At 37.5% G+C, this 20,720-nt stretch overlaps 1 protein-coding gene across 3 annotated transcripts in view; it reads left to right on the forward strand.

The window, feature by feature from the left end:
- LOC145680916 (uncharacterized) overlaps nt 1-20,720 on the forward strand; it is a 975,933-nt gene that overhangs the window by 571,073 nt on the left and 384,140 nt on the right. The window lies entirely within an intron of this gene.

Genomic DNA, 20,720 nt, shown 5'->3' on the forward strand with positions numbered 1-20,720 from the left:
AAGTTATTACATTTAGTCTATCATGTTATTCAACTATGAAGAATGCTATTCAAAATTAAGTGACTCAAATTATTTTATCTTCTACAAATTTCTTACTTTTAGAATTCTAAGATTATCTCCTAGTTCGAAAATAACTTGTGTTTGTATTGAATTTCGTAATAGCGAAGAATATCTCTTTCATTATGATAGGAACCAAATGCAGAGAAACATATCTGCAAGACTATCTACACCCGTCCCAAACCAGTGTAGCCAAGGTAGACAAAATGTTCCGAAGACACACCAAAGGTCATCTCCATTTTAAACATTTTTTTGAAAGAAATTAACTCAAAGTACCATCATACTGCATTAAAGCTCGTCAAAGAAATATAAAGTGTATTACAGTACCTTCTATTTGAGAAATAGAGTATCGTCACTAAAGAAAAAATATATTTTAATGTCATCAAGAATGTTATTTGCATAGGTGTATACTCCTTTGGTTTTCAGTTAGTTGGAATTGGGATTTACTTAAGATGATAACGAATCGATTCCGGTGATTTTCCCTTACCACTATACAAACAATGCCACACCAGTTTCGACTCCTGGTCCACAGTGGCGGATTACCAAATAGGCCCACAAGGCACGTGCCTAGGGGCGACAACTCTTGGGGGCGGCAAATCTTTTCTCCAGAATATAAAAAAATGTCTTATGTACACAACACAGTAACAATTTAGATCTTTGAAACCAATGTTTCAAATCAATGGTTTGCATTACTTTCGCTTCATACCTTGATGAGAAACCTTGATGTATTTTATTTATGTGCTATCGAGAAATGTTTCGTCTACTCTGCCTCCTTCAGATTCGGATTGAGGCGTCAATCACTTTTCTTTTTAATAAGTGCTGTGACTTTTATCGCTTACAATGACAATAATGCAAGCCGCCCACCCAACCTTGCTGGTTTGTTTTTGTAAATAAACCGTTGATCTTTCACCACCTTTGCGAAACCAATGGCAAGGGGACAAAGAAGATTAATTGTGTGAAACTCGCATAGTAGCATTGCCTGTACAATGTCAGGTTTAAAAAAAGAAAGAAAGAAAGAAATAGTCGGTCATTTTTGACACTGCTGTTAAGTGAGTATTTGCGTGAGTGAGGGCATCTTCTGTATGGCCGCAAAAGTGGTTGTTTCCATAGATGTTCATTTTACTCCGATCTCACTCACCCGAGCAGTGGCAGTTGGCCCTCGCCCTCGTTCACCCTCGCCCGAGCACTGGCAGTTAACCCCGCTCTCGTTAACCCATACCCTCGTGCTGGAAACTTGTCCTAGCCCTCACAAAGGGAGTTGTTCGTCACCCTCGCCTTCGTGCTGGAAACTTATCATCGCCCTCGCAAAGGGAGTTGTCCATCACCCTCGCGCACCCTCGCCCTTCGCAGTGAAAATTGCCTCTCGCCCTCGTTCACCCTCGCCCTCGCAAGAATGGTTGTCCATCGCGCTCGCTCTCCCTTGTTCCCGTACTGGAAACTTCTCGCCCCCGCGCACCCTCGCCCTGGCAGTGGGAAAGTTGGCCCTCGCTCGCCCTCGCCCTTATATCATTGAGGGCGAGGTTATTTGAGGGTGAGGAAGCCCTTGCGAGGGTCAGATCCTCAATTTTCCAGCCTATTTGCTGAATTATTTCCTTAACATACGTCCTAAACAAAGAAAACTAAACATACCTTCGTATAACTTACTACGGATCACCTAAAATAGAACAAATCATTGAGTACTACACACTTAATATTACCATTAATATGTTCAGATTAAATTTGAATAGAGTTTCCTTTACATCTTTTGGTGCAAACTGGTGTTGCAAATGAGACTAGACGAGAAAAGATATAAGGTTTATCATCTCGTTTCATAAATTTTATAGATCTCGTCTCGTCTCACTTCCCGGAAACTTCTTTATTGTCTCGATTCTCGACGACTCACTTCTCGTCTCGTTCTGTAAATTTACGTACAAAATGTATTCCCTTATCTAGAAGTTCTCAGAATCCTTCCGCGTCACGAGAGTTGTAAGAAGGGTGTATCTAACAACATTTAAACCATATATAATATTGGAATACTGTGATTCGAGTATGTTTAAAGGCTCATAAATGCTCTTCTATCTGATCGTACAATTAAATAAAAGCAATTTACAGATTTTACGAGCGGATCATTTAGGACTAAAATAGTGTTTAAGACCTAAGACTTGAGTGAACTAGTGTTGCTCACGAGATTCGAAAAAAATCCAAGAAATGTGTATTGGTTGGTGAGTAAGTAATATTGTCCATTGTCTAATAATAATAATAAGAAAAGGTAAGAACATGTGTCCGACCGAACTTCATTACTCCTGAAAAAAAAAAAGAAGAAATTACCATATTTAATGTATTTTAGCAGGACAATATGGATTCAAACACACAATTAAAAGTAGAGGCTGCTCCTGAGGGAAGTCATACAGTTATAAATTTAAAGCTTTCTTGCTTCAAAGTAAGGAGGGGAAAACGTAATCTAGTGGACTTAGAAGGTACAAGGCTCGATTGGGAACACTATTGCGGGACCCCAGGTTCCCAACCAACTTGCATATATATTGCATATACTATATTGCCCCAAGACACACACACACATACATACATACACACACACACACACACACACACACACATATATATATATATATATATATATATATATATATATATATATATATATATATATATATATATATATGTGTGTGTGTGTGTGTGTGTATGTTCGTGTGTGTCTTTGAACATATAAAACTTGGTTTTGGGTGGGAGAAGATAAAAAACACAAAGAAATCGCACCGAAGCCGGGTATTCATGGACGTATCATATCACTTAATATATATTTTTACAACAGAGGTTGGAAACGTAAAGAAATAAACTAGTACTCAATTAACTTCAGAACATATTGCTTGGTTCCAGAAACTTAATACAAACTATTCATTTAATAATTAAGCGCGAGCCTCAATGAAACAAATGAGCGCGAGAAGAACTGAGCCCGAGCGCGAGATCAGTTGAAAGAAATGTGCCCGAGCCTGAGTGAACGCGAGCCCAGTTGAGAAAAGTGAGCGCGAGCTCAGTGCAAACTGGCCATCTATAAACAAAAGTCATTCCGTCAAGTATTTTTGCATCTGACTCTTTAAACATGACAGTGTAGATCCGTTTTATCTAAAAAGTCTCTACCACAGCCAGGGCAACAATGAGGCACAGTCGCTTCTAAACGTAGCGCTATTTCTATCCGGAAACATTCATGACAAACATGCAAATATTATATTCATTTGCATTATTATTTTTAATAATTATGTGGAAGTCACAAGGGAAATTGTCTACTACAATTAAATGAAAGGAAGAATATGACCAATCCATAATCTTGCTATAGCATCAACTTTTCATCTAGGGGAGATGGCAGATCTTATTTGAAATAATATATTCTTCCAAAAATGGTCAAACACCAAATTCAACACAGTTGTTTTTAAGGAAGGTTGTCCTCTTCCCTCGCGTGCCATCGTTCTTTCGAAGAAAATTGTTCCTTGCCCTCTCGCATCCTCGCCATCGCAGTGGAAGTTGACCCTCGCCTTCGTTAGGGACGGAACCAGGACGGACTTTTGGGGGGAGTGGTGGGTTGTAATACTGCTACTTAGAGCTACGTTTAAGAGCTCAAAACTCTGGAACGGGTTTTATTTATATATAAAATAAGAAAGTTTTCTCTTCTGGGCAGGGGGCAATCGCCCCGATCACCCCCACGTGGATCCACCCCTGACCTTCGTACACTCTCGCCCTTGCCCCCGCACACCCATGCCCTCATAGCGACAGTTGGTCCTTACCTTCGTTCCCCTTCGCCATCGCAAAGGGAGTTGTCCATCCCTCTCGCTCGCCCTCGCCCTCGTGTTGAAGACTTGCCCTCGCCCTCGTTCACCCTCGCCCTCGCAAAGGGAGTTGTATACACGACTCCAAAAGTGCATTAACACGTGCAATTTTCTCTTTCCTGCAATAATAGCCTACCCCAAAACCTCGGAAGTTGTGTTGGTTGTGAATTCGAAAGGCGTTGGACCAAACCTCAATTTTGTTACGAATATATCAGTGTGGCAAATTGCAAATAAGAGAATAAAATAAATTGTTAAGAATGACGATTTTATTACTGTGAAGGCAATAGATAACATAAAAAGTTACAAAATAATCTTACTTAAGGAGTTCAAGGAAGGTGAATAGCAAGAAATAGATAGAAATAGCATTTCTCTCCTTTTTCAAAAAAAAAAAAAAGAATCACGTAGGAAAAAAGTTACATAAAGTACATGTTTAATATAAACGCCTAACAGCACAAAAACAAACATCCACACGAAACGAAAGGAGAGACAAATACAGAATGAAAGACACCAGTGGCATACCAGACTTCAGGGCCTCCCACGTAAGATAAAGCGAAAGAACCATAGTCATAAATGCAATAATAATAATAATAATAATAATAATAATAATAATAATAATAATAATAATAATAATAATAATAATAATAATAATAATATATTTATTTTAGTGCCATGAACAGCCAGATAGCAAAAATACAGCACTTAGTCATAGAACTAAGGGTTATAACACACATCTTATATTCCTTTTAATATTAACAATACATTTGTTTCGACGACAGGAGGTCATTGTCTATCTTATAATATACACATAATTTTATTATTTCTATCTTGTCTACATAAACATAATTAATTCATTATTCATTAAAATAGTTAGTCAATTTTCTTAAAATTGTCCTTAAAATAAGGATGCCGTCAAACATACAGATATACTATATAAAACATACATACCTATTAAAATCTATACGTCAGTTCAATAAATATAATTATCCCGATAATATATTAAAAGAACTTGTCAGTTTTCTTAAAATTATAGAATTTTTATTCATGGGAATCATTTCCGATGCTTTTCTAAGGTTATATGTTGGTACCCTTATACCTATATTATGTAGGCAGTATTCACTACTATATCTATTATCTAAAATTTTCTGAATAAAGTTTTTCTCTATCATTGTTCTTCTTACATGTAATTCTTGCAACCCCCAGTATTCGTTCCAGTAATCATAACTATGAGAGTAGTAATCTTTTTTCTTATTTCTACACAATAGTCTAATGAAACATTTTTGAACGGATTCAATTTTGCTACATAATGTTGTGGATATATTATTCCATATAATTGCACCAAATTCTAATCTGGGTCTTACAAGTACCTTAAATAGATAGACATATGTATTTGCATTTTTAAACTCAGGCCACTGTCTAAATACAAACCCTATAGTCTTTCGTGTTCTATGTACTATGTCATTAATATGATAATTAAATTTCATATTCATATCAAATATTAGGCCTAAATCTTTAATCTTTTCAACTATCTGCAGCGATATTCCATTTATGACATATTTGCTAACATAGTATTGCGTCTGATTGGTATATGAAATAAACTTAGTTTTATCACAGTTTATTTTCAGTAGATTATTTTTACACCATATACTAATACTATCCAAGTCTTTTTGAAGTAAGTAGTTATCATATTCGCTATTCACTATTCTGAATAACTTCAAATCGTCCGCATATAATAATATATTTGAGAATTTAATCTTTTCCGTCAGGTCATTAATAAATAATGAAAAAAGAAGTGGTCCTAAAGGAGATCCCTGAGGTATACCATTCTTTATGCAGCCATTACTGGAAGTTATATGACCAATTTTCACTCTATATTCTCTGTTTGATAAATAACTTTGGAACCATCGAATATACTGAGAAGATAGACCAACATTGGATAATTTACGAACTAGAAGTCCATGTTCTATAGAGTCGAAAGCCTTTGACATATCAATATATATAGTGTCAACCTGTAGTCTGTTTTTAAGAGCTAAATACGTAAAATCTGTAAAATGTACAAGATTCGTAACAATTGATCTGCCTTTATAAAACCCATGCTGAAATTCAGTTAGTTTATTTTTTACATTAAAGTATATATGGTTATGTATTATTATTTCAAATATCTTACTAAATGCATTAACTAATGTGATTGGCCTATAATTTTTCATATTACTTCTATCTTCTGTTTTATGTACAGGTACAATATATACTTGTTTCCATGTCGATGGAAACTCTCCACATCTGAGAGAATAATAATAATAATAATAATATGAAAAACTCGTTTCCTTCTCAAAATCTCTGACTATGCCTAACAGTATGTGTGCATATAGCGGTCATGTGTGCACTTTTAGTCAATGAGCTGTCCCAAAGGCCAAAAGGATGGAAATCTCCGAGAGAGAGAGAGGAATAGAAAAAACATTCTTATGATAAATTCTAGGTCAGTTTGAAGCAGTTGCATTAGACTGGTGCTTTTTTTTTTTTCGGGAACAGAAATGTTCTGGCAGCTAAGAAATTATATAATGTTACAAGTTTGCAAGTGGATTTATTTACAGTGCAGTTTGTGGTAATAAAGAAATTGTCATTAGAAGACGTTTTGTGAAAAGTAAGTTTTATTTCTTCATCCATCGCAAGTTTTAGGGACCCCTATACCTCTTCCTCCCCCAATATCAATAACGAAAATTCAGGATGATATATTCATGTCGATATATTTGCGATGTCCAATACTAGGAGAATATCGATATCGGTATATCGACATATCGCGCAGGCCTTGATCCGAGAAATGAAGCTTGAAATATACTGGAATCAACAATCAAACTCTAAATGTGTTCTTACATTTGTGTGTCCAAGCTTGAGGGGGAAGGGTGTTAAACGGAGTAAAACTTTTAAGCAAAAAATGTGTTAAGATAAGAGTAATTATACTTCTCCCTTAATACAATACTATTAATAGAAAACTATTACTATAATTTACATGTTACTTGTGTTTCCGATTGTCGTCACAAATCAGCGACAGTACAAGCACATAGCCAAGGGAGGGTGGGTTCGTGGGATTCACAACCCTCCTTCGAAACCAGAAATTAAAAATTAAGGAATGATGAAACAAAAAGGAACGTGAAAATGAAGAATCAGCGTTAAGTAGTTATTGACGAGTGTTTTACTGTTTGTTTCAAATGATAAGTTACATAAGCCAATGATACGCAAACTTGAGCATAACGTTGTTGACAAGTGTCCTTCTCATTGTTTCCTCACGACTGCAGAATTATGAGGAATTACTTACTTGCAATACATGGTGATGAATGAGCAGAATATCCTGGAAAAGTCAGGGAGTTTGAAATTTTTAGAAAAGTTTGAAATTTTTAGAAGAGAATTTTCAGAATGTCTGCTACTATCAGAGAAGTTCCAAGCTTTCGAAAACAATGCCATTCTCTAATACTGTGGAAATTTTTTATGCTAATTTTTCGTCATCGCTTCTCTGCAGTATCCAACATGTTATTTCAGGAACAGTTTTCTACTGCTCCTTTAACTTGTAATTTTTAACAGATAGAAGTCGGCGGAGAGAAATTTCTGGTAACGTTTGATTCAACAGAGAAAGGAACGCAGAGATTGTAAAATATTTTATAAAACATTTCTGGATATGTACTTTTTATAATAGTGGATATACTTTTTATAATAGTTGAGGTCATAATGAAAGGAAAATTGTTATATTTGAATGAACAGAGTAAGGTACGTAGATATTGTAAAATCTGTTTTAATAAGGTTTTTTATATCTTTTACTCGAGATTTCTTCACAGTTTGTTATTAAAATACTTACTATCATATCCTCATTTAATTGTCCTAATAAACCAATATATGTTACCAGTAAAACAGTTAAGATTGATCGAACCCCTGTTGTGATAACCACAGTATTTCATATCACGCCTAGCCCCCTTCCCATTACGAAATCCTGGCTAAACGAACCAATATATGCTGCCACTAAAATAGCTTAGGATGATTGGGCCCTGGTCTCATAACCACAGTATCTCATGTCACGAACCCACCCGTTACGAAATCCTGGCTACATGCCTGCGACAGTACACGTACTTTACATAGTATAGGGATATACTCTATAAATTTTCGCAATCAAGCAAACCGGAAGATGAATTTCGTGTGATATTAAAGTGGAATGTTCTACAATATAATCATTATTCATTGTCCATATATTTATCAGTACTTTTGCCATGATCTGAAAGCTACAGGACTAATAGAACTAGAAATTAGAGATTTCATTCCTTTTTTTTTCTCTCAGACTAAAATACTTCTACATTTTGCTAAGATTGTCATTTCCTTTTCAAAATAAGCCCCTTATCCCAGGCTAATTCTAGCTTTGATCCTGCTTTTTAGGGATGAGCATAGGCCAGTTGGAGAAAGTTTTATTTGAAACTTTACTCGATTCGAAAAATTTTCTCCAACTGAAATCGACCCTATTCAAATCAAAGCAAATATTGGGTGTAGTTTTAAGTATTCTAAACAAAGACATGAGGAAGTGAGACACAATAATAATAATAATAATAATAATAATAATAATAATAATAATAATAATAATAATAATAATAAGAAGAAGAAGAAGAAGAAGAAGAAGAATTTTTAAAAATTCCCATCTTTCAGTTTTTTTATCCTCGCTACTGTCTCTTTCATATATCCTAATATCTTTTGTATTATAACACGGCATATAAACATGAAAGATGGGATGTTTTTCCTGTGACTACTAAGAGGTACAGTATTTGTTTACTGGTTAAATGCTCACCGAAGTCTAGGAGACAAAGATGTCATTCACGAGGTTACCGGTTTGATTCCGAAGAAGGATGTATTCAGGCTTGTTCCAAAAATGGTTACAAATTATCGTGCTTGGCCATACAGGTGCAAACCTGTTCGGCCCAGATTGAACTTCGGCTTGGGCTACGTCTCTGCCTTGATACTAACGTAAATAAACACTGATCACGCACAGAACACAAGTTTTGACGAGGCTGTCTTGTCATAAAAAATGTATTCTCCTCTCGTTATGGAGATAAGACGAGATGCTAGAATTGTGCCCTGTCGTGAACGATATTAAAACTGTTCCACATTACTGCTTACGTTTCTAATAGCTTTCGTTTTCCAGCTACACTCTGAGCTACAAGACTAATAGAACTAGAAATTGGATTTCATTCTCTTTCTGTCACACTCAAAAAATCTACATTTTGCTGAGATTGACATATTTTTTAAAAAAGTATAACTCCCCTATCTCGGACTAAAATTCTGGCTACCGGAGTTTCGAAGTAATCGGTATCCGAAAGTGTAAATCTTGTTGACTCTCAAACCTCGATAGTTTGTTAAAAGAGATTTTACATTTTGTGTTATTTCTTTGCTATAAAAAAACTTTTGGTTGCCTCTATTCATGGTCAATTAATGAACTTATACATTTACAATTATTGAAAAATGAATAATTAGTTTTAAACATAAAAAATAATAACAGTTAAGTAGAATGCGTTATACATGCACAAAAGTAGGAAGGTAATGAAAATCTTGTTTATTTGTTGACACGTGCAAACTGAATGTGAGTAAAAAAATGTTTATTCACCATATATTCTTGTGCGGTATTACTGATTCTTCTTTCTGGGGATGGGCATAGGCAAGTTGGAGCGAGTTTTATTTGAAATGACTCGAATCGAAAACTTTTCTCCAACTGAAGTCGAATAAACTCAAAACGAAGCAAATTCTGTGTGTGTTATGTATTCTGGAAGAATATGAGGCATAAGAGTACGAAGGATCATACAGGACTTTAATGTTAACTGCACTGCAATTATGATTTCTATACCATTATTGTTAATAATAATAATAATAGTAATATGAAGAACAAGAACAAGATGAAAATTGAAAAGAAATGTTGAAAAGTTGAAAAATTGAAAAGTTTTTTAAACTTCGTTTCTGAACCCTGAAGCATGTAGTCCCTGGTTCGATCCCAGCTTGCGCCAAGTGAAGTTTGTGTTGGACAAACACCGTGTGCTTGGGTTTCCTCGGTGTTTTCCACTTTCTTCATTCCACTCTTTCATTCATTTTTCATAATCACTGTTTCCTTTAACCTAACCTTCATAACCTTGGGACGTAAAACTCAAAGATTTCATTTCAGTTTCCTTCATATATCCTCCTGATGGACTGCTTTTCTTCTGTGAATACTGAAAGGTACAGTATTTGTTTACTGGTTGATTGGTGGCCTCTGTGGTTGAAAAGTCTAGGAGGCAAAGATGTCATTCACGACGTTCCCGGTTTGAGTTCCGAAGAAGCATGTATTCCGGCTTGAACCAAAAGGGTTAAAACTTATGGTATGCCGGCCAAACTCTTCCAAATCTTATCGCCCCGGGTTGGACTTTGGCTTGGGCTGAAACATTTAACCATGACCGTTTCTACCTTCATAGTAAGTAAATACTGATACTCATGCACACAAGACAAGTTTTGACGAGGCTGCCTTCTCATAAAAAAATTATCGTCTCATTAGCGAAACAAGTTGAGATACTAGAATTGTCCCTTCTCGTGAATAACATTAAAACTGTTCCACATTACTGCTTACGTTTTCCAAATATTCAGGTGATCACTGATTTCAAAACCAGTATAAACAAGCTGCACGGACGAGTTAAATATGAAACTCGATTCGACTGCAAACTTAAGCTTAAAAACAATGAATTGGGTTGCAACTCGAATCGGGTAAATTACCTGTAACTCGACTCGGGCCGATCCTTGCTGGTTTCATATATTCTGAGTTTGCAATATCCAAGTTTGGCAAGCTTAATTGTTCGTGGAGACAAATATCACAGGGTAGAGATCTGCGGAGAGAGATATAATTCTCCTATTGTTATATCACTTCTTGCTTGCTGTACATAGATAAGCATTAAGCATACGTTTTCTACGCGTCACACCTACACCTTCAAAATGACTCTCTAGCAGTCCTGGTCTTCTTAGGGTATTGGTAAGGAAGTAACTTCTTACTTTCTGAATGTTCACTTCTTACTGTTGGCAGTTCGAGTCTTATCCAATCCATTCGGCAATGTTCATAGTACCTTTTCGTAATACAAACCATTCTCTGTACTGATGTAGATTAACAAATGCTGAGAAATATAGAAAGTAGCTAGATATGTGTAATGTCGTAGAGGTGAAAAGAACGAGTAATTGTTACGTTTTTTCAATTAGAGATCTTATTATATCTACACACACACACACACACACACACACATATATATATATATATATATATATATATATATATATATATATATATATATATATATACGCACACACACACACACACACACAAACACACACACTGTAAATTCTTTGTGGTTCGTATTTCATGTTGGCTTCGTGGCACAGTACGTAGTGTTTCGGTTTACGAGTAAGAGGGTCGCTGGTTGGAATCACTTCTACCCCATTTCTATTTTATTTTGTTTATTTTTTTAGTTAAGGAGGAAGAGACATTATAATTGCTCTTAGAAAATTCGAGTCTATGGGTAATAAATTTTGTCCTCCTGCCCCTCAGAGGGTTACGCCCTCTCTGTGGCATGTGATTCTTATATGAAAAATAGGCGCAGGAAAAGGTAGGGGATGGGCTAAAGGATATTCTTTATTATCAGCGGAAGTGGAACATCTATTAAGAGGGTTGTGAATTCATCATCATTTAATTTCATGTCATCATTTTACATTTATTTTTATTTATGCTAATAAACATAATATATAGAACTAGAATAACTGTAACAGTGCATAATGATATAGTGCAAAAAACATACATATGATATAGTGCAAGAAAATTAAAGATACGGAATATGTGCAACATGTGGCCAGAGAAATTGTGAAGGAATGAAGATGAGAAATGAGATGAAGTGCTAGAACGTCACAAACATAAATGTGTTAATCAGACAGATGCAGGGTTATATCTTCTGTCCCGGGGCGACTCGGGACTGATGAACACAGGGGAAGCCCTTGTTAATGGTGAGGATCTCTGTGCAGTGATGGAAAAAGATGAGGAATGTGATCACCAATGAAATAAATGTCGTAGATTTCTCGTTCGTCCGGTGTCAGGTGCGTGTTGTTGATATATAGATATATAAATATATTTAATGGTGAAAGTTTGTACCGAAAGGTGAAGTCGGTGAGAGCGTCGGAGTGAAGGATGTCTAAAATGAGCGGATGACCTGTGTGTATGCGAGAGTTGACGTATCTAATACGTAGTTCTGCAAGATGTTCCGTAATTTTCGGAAAGGAGATGTATTCATAGGTGAGCCATGTGGGATATGGTAGTTTAAGGCGATAAGCTAGACGAATCACGTGTCTCTCCAGTATGCAGAGCTTTTCGTAATATGAAGCAGAAGCATTGCACCAGGCCGTATGTCCATAAGTGAGGACGGGGCGGAGAAATGCCTTATAGGTGTGAAGCAAGACATCCGCTTTCAGGCCCCAAGTTGTTCCAGTGAGTCGACGTAAGAAATTCAATCTATTTTTAGCCTTATCTGTTAGCCTCTTCAAGTGGGCGTTTCAGGTGAGCGTGGAATCGAAGACCACGCCTAAGTAGATAACAGTCGATGTAGGATGTATAAGATATCCATCTACGGTGACTCGGAAAAGAGTTGGGTTCTTGTGAATTCTGGAACGTCTTTTAGGTGGCAAGAACACTTTTGCTTGTGTTTTTTCTTCGTTGATAGTTAGATGCCACTTCTTACACCAGGTGATGAAATTATTGAGTGTAGTTTGAAGAGCAGTATTAAGTTGATGTACAGTTTTGCCAAGAGCAAGGAAAGCCGTATCGTCTGCATATTGAAAAGTAAATACATTGTGCAGAGTTGGAGGTATGTCGGAAAAATAAAGTATATAAAGTAAGGGGCTAAGAGCTGAGGAACTCCAGTAAACGGAAATATAGGCCAAGAGAGCACATTACCAACAGTGACGTAAGCGATACGATGTATAAGAAAAGAATGAATGAGCCTCAAATAGCACATGGGAAGGTTGAGTGACTGAAGTTTTTGAATTAGTCCATAATGCCAAACCTTATCAAAAGCCTTTTCTAAATCCATGAGTATAAGACATGATGGGAATGCTTTGTTATACTGGTTTGTGATTATAGTGCTAAGGCGAAGCAATTGGTCATTAATTGAGAAACGTGGTCTGAAGCCTGCTTGATGAATAGGCAGTATGTTGCGTGCTTCCAGATATGAATGAAGCCGGCACACGAGAATTTTTTTCTAGTAGCTTACTGAACACTAAAGTAAGTTGGATTGGTCTATATGAGCTGACAGAATGTATAGGCTTATTTTGTTTGTGAAACATGCAGACTTTCGATACTTTCCATTCCAGTTGATAGTAACCAGTTTGTAGGATGAAATTGAAGATTGCAACAAGGAGGACCAGTAGTGATTGTGGAGCTTCTTGGATATGACGGTAAGAGATGTTATCAATTCCTGGTGCTGTATTCTTTTTCCTCTTTAGTACGGTGTGAAGTTCAGCAGTGGTGATAGGTGCTGTAAGAGGATGTTCCGGATCTATGACATGCTCTGTGGAGGGTTGCAGAGCAGGGATGCTAGATATGTTTATCCGTTCTGAACGTGTGGAAGCGGCAGAGGGAGTAAATACTGACTGCAACTGAGTAGCAAAGGCGTTTGCTTTTTCTTGATCTGAAAACAGAGGTGTGTCATGGTCAATGAGAGAATAGGTATTATAGTTTTGGTGTTCTTGCCAGCAAGTTGATTGAAACGCTTCCAATATCGAGAAGGATGTGCATCCTCAGATAAGTTGGTACAGGTTTTAATCCAATTCCTGCGTTTATATGCATCCAGATAGTTCTTAACTGTGCGTTGCCATTGACGGTGGTGCTGAAGAGATTCACGGTTTCCTGTTCGATAGTAATCGCGAAGATGTTGTCGCGCCTTCTGTGCAAGTGCGAGGTAGCTTGGAGGCAATTTCGGTTTATAAGGATGAACTTGTTCTATTGGAATGTGATGCTGAGAGCTATGTTGTATTGCAGTAGTTATAGTATTGAGACAAGAAGGGAGGTCGATATCATTGGTAGGTGGTGTCACACTATGAAGAGTATCCTCAATTTCTTGTCGGAATTCAGGCCAATGAGCCTTATCGTATCTCAAGACGGAGCGAGGCGCAATAACAGAACGAGCTGGAAGTCCATGTTCTAACTTTAGTTTAACTGGATGATGGTCACTACCAATAGAATCAAGCACCTCAAGCTGGCACTTATTTATGAGATTCAGAGATGTAATGACAACATCTGGTGTAGTTGGGCTTTAGGCCTGGTGTGCTTAGGAAGAACATGCATATAAAGATGATGATCAGCTATATACTGTTGAAACTCATCTTTTTCTTGAGCACTTCGACTGTGGATATTAATATCTGCCATGATAATGATATTGGAAAAGGCATTCGCTATGTATCTGAAATATTCTAACGGTAAAGGTTGGCGTGGTCTAATATAGATTGTGCTGAAATTTATGGTTATTTATGGGAAGTATATAGAACAAAGTAGGTATTCCGGGATATTATCGAAAGCTTGTGGGGTATAGGTTCGAATGGGTTATTTTGGAGAATGTCCTATTGCGAATCCACCTTGGGCACGTGCCACGTGGTCGTGATAATCATGACGTAGTAGTAGATATCCAGGAATGCGAGCTAATATATTTGGTTTCAACGCAGTTTCATTGAGTGCAAATACACTGATATGTTCCTCGAGTAACAGAGCTTCTAATAAACGTCTATGTTGAAAAAATGATCGAATATTAACAAAGAGAAAACTAATCTCCATAATGAATATATATATATATATATATATATATATATATATATATATATATATATATATATATATATATATATATATATATATATTAATTTAGACTGTAGTTTCCAGAGATCCAACATGGAAATGAACATAATTGTTGAAGTAAGTGGCATGAAGATTTATGTGAAAAATTGACTTTGCGGTAGAAATGATATGTTGCGTAATATGGGCTCTCTGGAATGGAAAAATGTTTTGAAGAACTAAACTGGTGAAGCGGAGAAAATCTTCTACTGTGAGTGGAGGTAATATGGATTGATTGGGTTGAACTGTAGTGTCTGTTGTTTTTAATGGCACAGTTAATTCTGGATGTTCAGGTGCTGGTGCTGGTTTAGCTTTGCAACGGTAGCTGTACGTAGGATGAAGTCCACTACCGCATGTGTTGCATTTAGGTAGCCCTTTGGGGTTAGGACAAGTTTTGGTGTCATGGAACTAAACTGGTGAAGCGGAGAAAATCTTCTACTGTGAGTGGAGGTAATATTGATTGATTGGGTTGAACTGTAGTGTCTGTTGTTTTTAATGGCACAGTTAATTCTGGACGTTCAGGTGCTGGTGCTGGTTTAGCTTTGCAACGGTAGCTGTACGTAGGATGAAGTCCACTACCGCATGTGTTGCATTTAGGTAGCCCTTTGGGGTTAGGACAAGTTTTGGTGTCATGGAGCCCCGAACAATAGCCACAATTCGGTTGATTAGGACAGTTGGCTGTATTGTGGTCATTGTATATCTGACACTTTTCACAGCGAATCGGTAATGGTCCGTTAGTCTTAGACGGTTCAACCCGATGTGTTCGCTTATATATAGGTGCACGTCGCTGTGACAGAACGCAGACTAGATATGTCGGGCCATTATTATTTCTAATGCGAATGCATTTGTCAACTGAAATGCCTTCTTGTTTAAGTTCCTCCTGAATTTCTGCATCTGTTAGATCAGGTGAAACACCTTTGGTCACAACTGATAGAAAAGGTGGTTTTCTAGGTGGCGGAGGTTGCTTCTGTCGTTTGTCCGTTAGTTTCGACAGTTTAGCATTCTTACAAAAGATTTCGTAAGAAGCTTTATTTCGTATAGTTATTCCAAAATTTGGATCCTTCGATTTAAGAATATAGCCATTTTTGGTCTTAACTATTTGAACTAAGGTGTCCCGTACTCGAGGAACGTACTTCATTATTTGAAGAAAGATCATTTTCGGATTGGTGTATTTAACGTCGTAGTCAGTAAGAAGGAAGTGATGAAGTTCGATATTAGCTTGTGTTGAAATGAGATTAGAAGACACCGGAGTAGGGTTATGCTGTGGATCGACCTCGATATGCATTGAAGCTAGAGGTGAACGGGACCGTATACGTTTTGCAGATTGTGTAGACTCGTTAGATGGATGCCGATCTTTAGATGTGTTTGGCAAAGGCTCGTTTCCCCACGAGAAATGCTGGGTGCGAGTGGATGGTCCTCGGTATGCCGGTTGCGATAATGAAGTGCTTGGATTAGAATGAATTGTTTGTGGTAAGCCAGAATGTCGACCAAGATTCGATTGTCCAAGTGAATTGCATGAGTACGCCATAGTGATGATGAATCCTAGGGCCGAAGCCCAAATGAAGATGAAAATGAAAGAAAAGATTATGAATGAGATTCAAAAAGCAAGTTTGCCCTCCGAAAGTGTAAACTTCCGTCAACCCTCTAAGTGTTGTACGTGTGCTGTGCTCACAAATGCGTATGCTACACTTGGTCCTGGCTAGCACATTAACATACACAAGAGAGGTTAGGCTCCTTGGATCAGTATGATGTGTTCTATTTTAAAAATATTATAGTTTTATAAATGTTGCCAGTAGATGTTCGTCTGCAATTATGCCTCATATCAAACGCACAAAAATTTAAAATAGAGGTGAAGGAGACAGCAAATAGTACTTGTTTCCTTGTTTTATATTTCTTTTTAAAACTCGCTTTAATGTAAACAAATCAAGGATATATGCAATTTAACATATTTTGGGTGGAATAATTTTTGGGTCGATTGGCATTTCGCCGCATCTCTGTCTCTAGTGGGCCACTGGTTGTATAATTTCCAAAACACAAGTGGCGCCACTGCGGATCGTCGCTGCGGAGCCGCCAATATTCGGCGAGGTATCGCTAGTTCCCCATCGGTGGTCCACCGATGCTTACAGCATGGGGTTGCTTCTGAAAATTAATTACGTAATATCACATAATATCACATATCTCATGTTAATGTTGAGTTGATGTTAAGTTTAACACTCCTTTCAGCTGTGAGGCTATATGAGACGTGGACCTACTGGTTAACGTGGAATCCACACCATATGAGCTCCCCGGGAATCGAACGCAGTTCTCCCACGCCAAAGGCGCGTTTGCTAACCGCTTTGCCACAAAGGAGCTCTCTTATATTAATGTCAGAATTATTAACGATATATTTTCACTGAACATTGAGTGCTGCCAAGGATGTAATATTGGATGCAAAATGCAGTGGTTAACTTGTATATTTCCACTACTTCTAATTCCAAACGAAAGTTTTGTGATCGAGACTTCTTGTAAAAATAGTAATTTTTACGCGAACGAGAATACGTGGTTCTTTGTAACTGTGAAAATCGGTACACTATAAATTTGCAGTATTCTAACTATAAGCTTCAACTTTGTTTTATTTCCATTAATTACATTGGAAATACGTTTGATCGTTGAAAACCACCCCATACCGTAAGCGTCAGTTGACCACGCATGGGCAAGTAGCGATATCTCGCCAAAAATTGCCCGCCCCACAGCGACGATCCAGACTGGACCCACATACGTTTTGAAGATTATACCACCAGAGTCAGAGAAGGAGCGAAACGCCAATGAATCAGAAAATTATTCCCCAAAATAAGTTAAAATTGAAATCTTTAAGTTTTTCGTCCCACGGTTATGCCGGTGAGGCTAAAGAAGACGTTGATGATGAGAGATGAGTGAAAATGGTGGAATGAAGAAAGTGGGAGGAAACGGGACAACCCTGAGAAAACCCGTCGAGCACGGTCTTTGTCCACCACAAAGTCCACACGGAGCGAGCGGGGATCGAGCCAGGGATCCCAAGCACCGTAGGTGTACGCTCTACCACTGAGCCACCGCGCCCCCAAAAATATGTTAAATCGGCTATATGCGTGATTTGTTTACGCATATTCTAAGACTTAAGCATTACGGTGAGTCTAAATAACACCAAAGACAAGTACCCTGGGGTGAGCGCGAACCACCAACATTATGATAACTAATGCGTGTTCTTAAGACTTCGCCACGGTGGCGACTAAGAAAAATTCGCCTGTAGAGGGATAAATGATTGAGGTCTTTTTAATTAGGACAATCAGAGCTTCTTTAATCGCGTGTTTTCGACGATAACAGCTTCGGATCAGGTAAAATGCACTTGTCATGTAATTTTATTACAAAATGACGTGTGTCTATTTATTTTATTTAGTAGTTCTCCCATATTAATTTTCTAATGATCGGCGACAGTTTCCACTTAAATTCATGCAATTATACGCACCCTTTATGATGTAGAGGCAAGAATTACTCTTGACCCCCGGTGCTCACTTTAGAAACAATTCGTCAGGAAAATTAATATATAATATTAACAGCCTGCACACGACTTTTGATACTTCTTGTTGATCCCTTTACGATTTTACGCGAGGAATCAAAGGAACGCGGACCAAAATGAAGTCCTCCCTGTTACGCGATGGTAACTTCAACACCCCAACTCTACATATCTGTTTAGACCCGACGAAGCCTGCCGCCAGTGGCACACTAGATGCAATACCTCGACACGTCTTCAATCAACGATCGACATTTACCGGTCACTAGGTGTTGTCGACGTTTACGGTATGGGGTAATTAAACAGATCTTTCAGAATTAGCCCATATTTAAAGTTTGTTAGCATATATAACATACACTGTAAGAAATTTACAATGTAATTCTTCGCAATTGTGTCTAAAGAACAGACAAATTATAAAGAATGGCACCTAGCACTCAAATGTAACCCATGTCACCATGTGCGTTTGATAAGAAGTCTAATTCTGAGTGAGGAAGAAAAAAAATAAAGAGGATTGTGTTGTTTCATGCAAATAATAGTAATGAAAAGCATTATTAGTATTAGTATTAATTAATGTGATCTCACCAAAATTAACAGAGAATTAGTCATAAAATTAAAAGAAGCTATGCAGCTATGTACGTTCTTAAAAACATCCCATACCAGGATTCGAAACAACGATCTTTGGATTTAGAATTCCATGCATTACTGATTGCACCGCGCAATATCAGACTGAGATTATTATAATTTGTTACTTCGTATTACTTACTTTAAAGTCCGGAATAGATCTGAACGTTGAAGATAAAGAGAGAACAGAAACGACTAAGACATTATAACATTACCTGAATTGTAAAATATAGTATTGAATAATAGCAGTAAAGTAAAACAGTGCGCATTGTTTCTTATGTTTACTATTGATTTGAGAAGGAACTAAGGAGAAAAGTGATAGAGTGCTAAACTAAAACGGAGGTTTAGTTTTTCATAATGCCTGCTTTTACATGACTGTAGCCTTTCGTTCAAGAATATTACTTTCAAGCTATTTCAAGGTGGTCTTCCTAGACAGAGGTAAGTAGAATATACTTCTGTCCAGTAAATCTTGACTTAGATGCCATGGATTAGGGGAAAGACGCTGAGCTTCAAATCAAGGTGTTTGCAGTTCTAATTTCCCATATAGCTGAGATTTAAAGAAACTTGATTTCTTTTACATAGTGATTGAAACCTCTGCATTCAGATGAAGTTAGAAATCTTCTGGAATATATTTGTTAGCCCAGAAACGAATCCTCCCCGGCATCCCTGTTTTGATTATCCGAATAGTAGGATTTCCAATGTCCATTGGCATTAATAATCGCCTGGATCCTTCTTGGCATCCCTTCAATGAGAGTCCGAAGGTAACGCTCACTCTCAGAAACTTCCTCCCAGGCATCACAAATTAAATTCCACAATTCTGTTTTCGTGGTGGGTGACGGATTAGGCCAGTGTTCCTTCATAATTCTTTTAAGTTCCGCACATACGTTCTCTATCGAGTCATGTCGGCACCACGTGGGAACCAATCCAGAACATCCAGACCGCCGTACTGCACTAATCAATTCTGGTCTACCCCAGACATATGGACTGGCGAATGGCAGCATGACATTCCGAAGAATGTGCACATACTATTCACCCGTTAGTCGTCCTTCTACCTGATGAAGTACTCCTAACCCCTTTGATATCAAGAAACCTCAAGTTAACACAGAAATACACCCACAATGCCGTCTGTGGTAGACATATCGTGGGGTCATGCCTGGTTTCTTTTGATCTACACACGACAACTGGTCATGCACTTTCAGGGACAAACACGCATTCATCTATGAACATAACATCGTTTCATTCCCGATGCCTGTTCGTCTCTGCAAATTCTAGATCCAGTCGAATATGATACTGTGAAAGGACTTCCTTTTTAAAATCATTACAAGCATGAATACCCACTGTCCTAAGCCGTCTTCTAGCAGTAGATCGTGAAGCATTGAAATTCGTTACCGCTACCTGTCGGAGATCGTGTGTGGTCTCTGTAGTGCAACAGCAATGAGTTGATTATCTTGCTCTTGTGGTGCTACACGTTTTTTTCCCACTACCTGAACGTCTAGCAGATTCTCCAGTTTCCCGATGTCGCTTTACCCATCTTTGAGCAGTTGTTATGGAAACTCCAACACTTGTCACTACTTGTGCGACGTTGAACCCGACATTTGCGATCTTTCGATTCTCATCCATTGTCTACAACCAGAGACTTTGGAACTGCCTGGGCTGCTTGGACTATAGCCTGATCAATATTTAGGAAAGTATTCATTAAAAAATTCACGACGTATTAAAAATGATAATAGAAATCAAGTAGTGAATAACCACTCTCAGCTTTCCGTGGAATTAATTATCGACAACAATGTAATAATAA

This window comes from Thermobia domestica, chromosome 3, assembly GCF_964235325.1.
Source record: "Thermobia domestica chromosome 3, izTheDome1.hap1.1, whole genome shotgun sequence".
NCBI lineage: Eukaryota > Metazoa > Arthropoda > Insecta > Zygentoma > Lepismatidae > Thermobia > Thermobia domestica.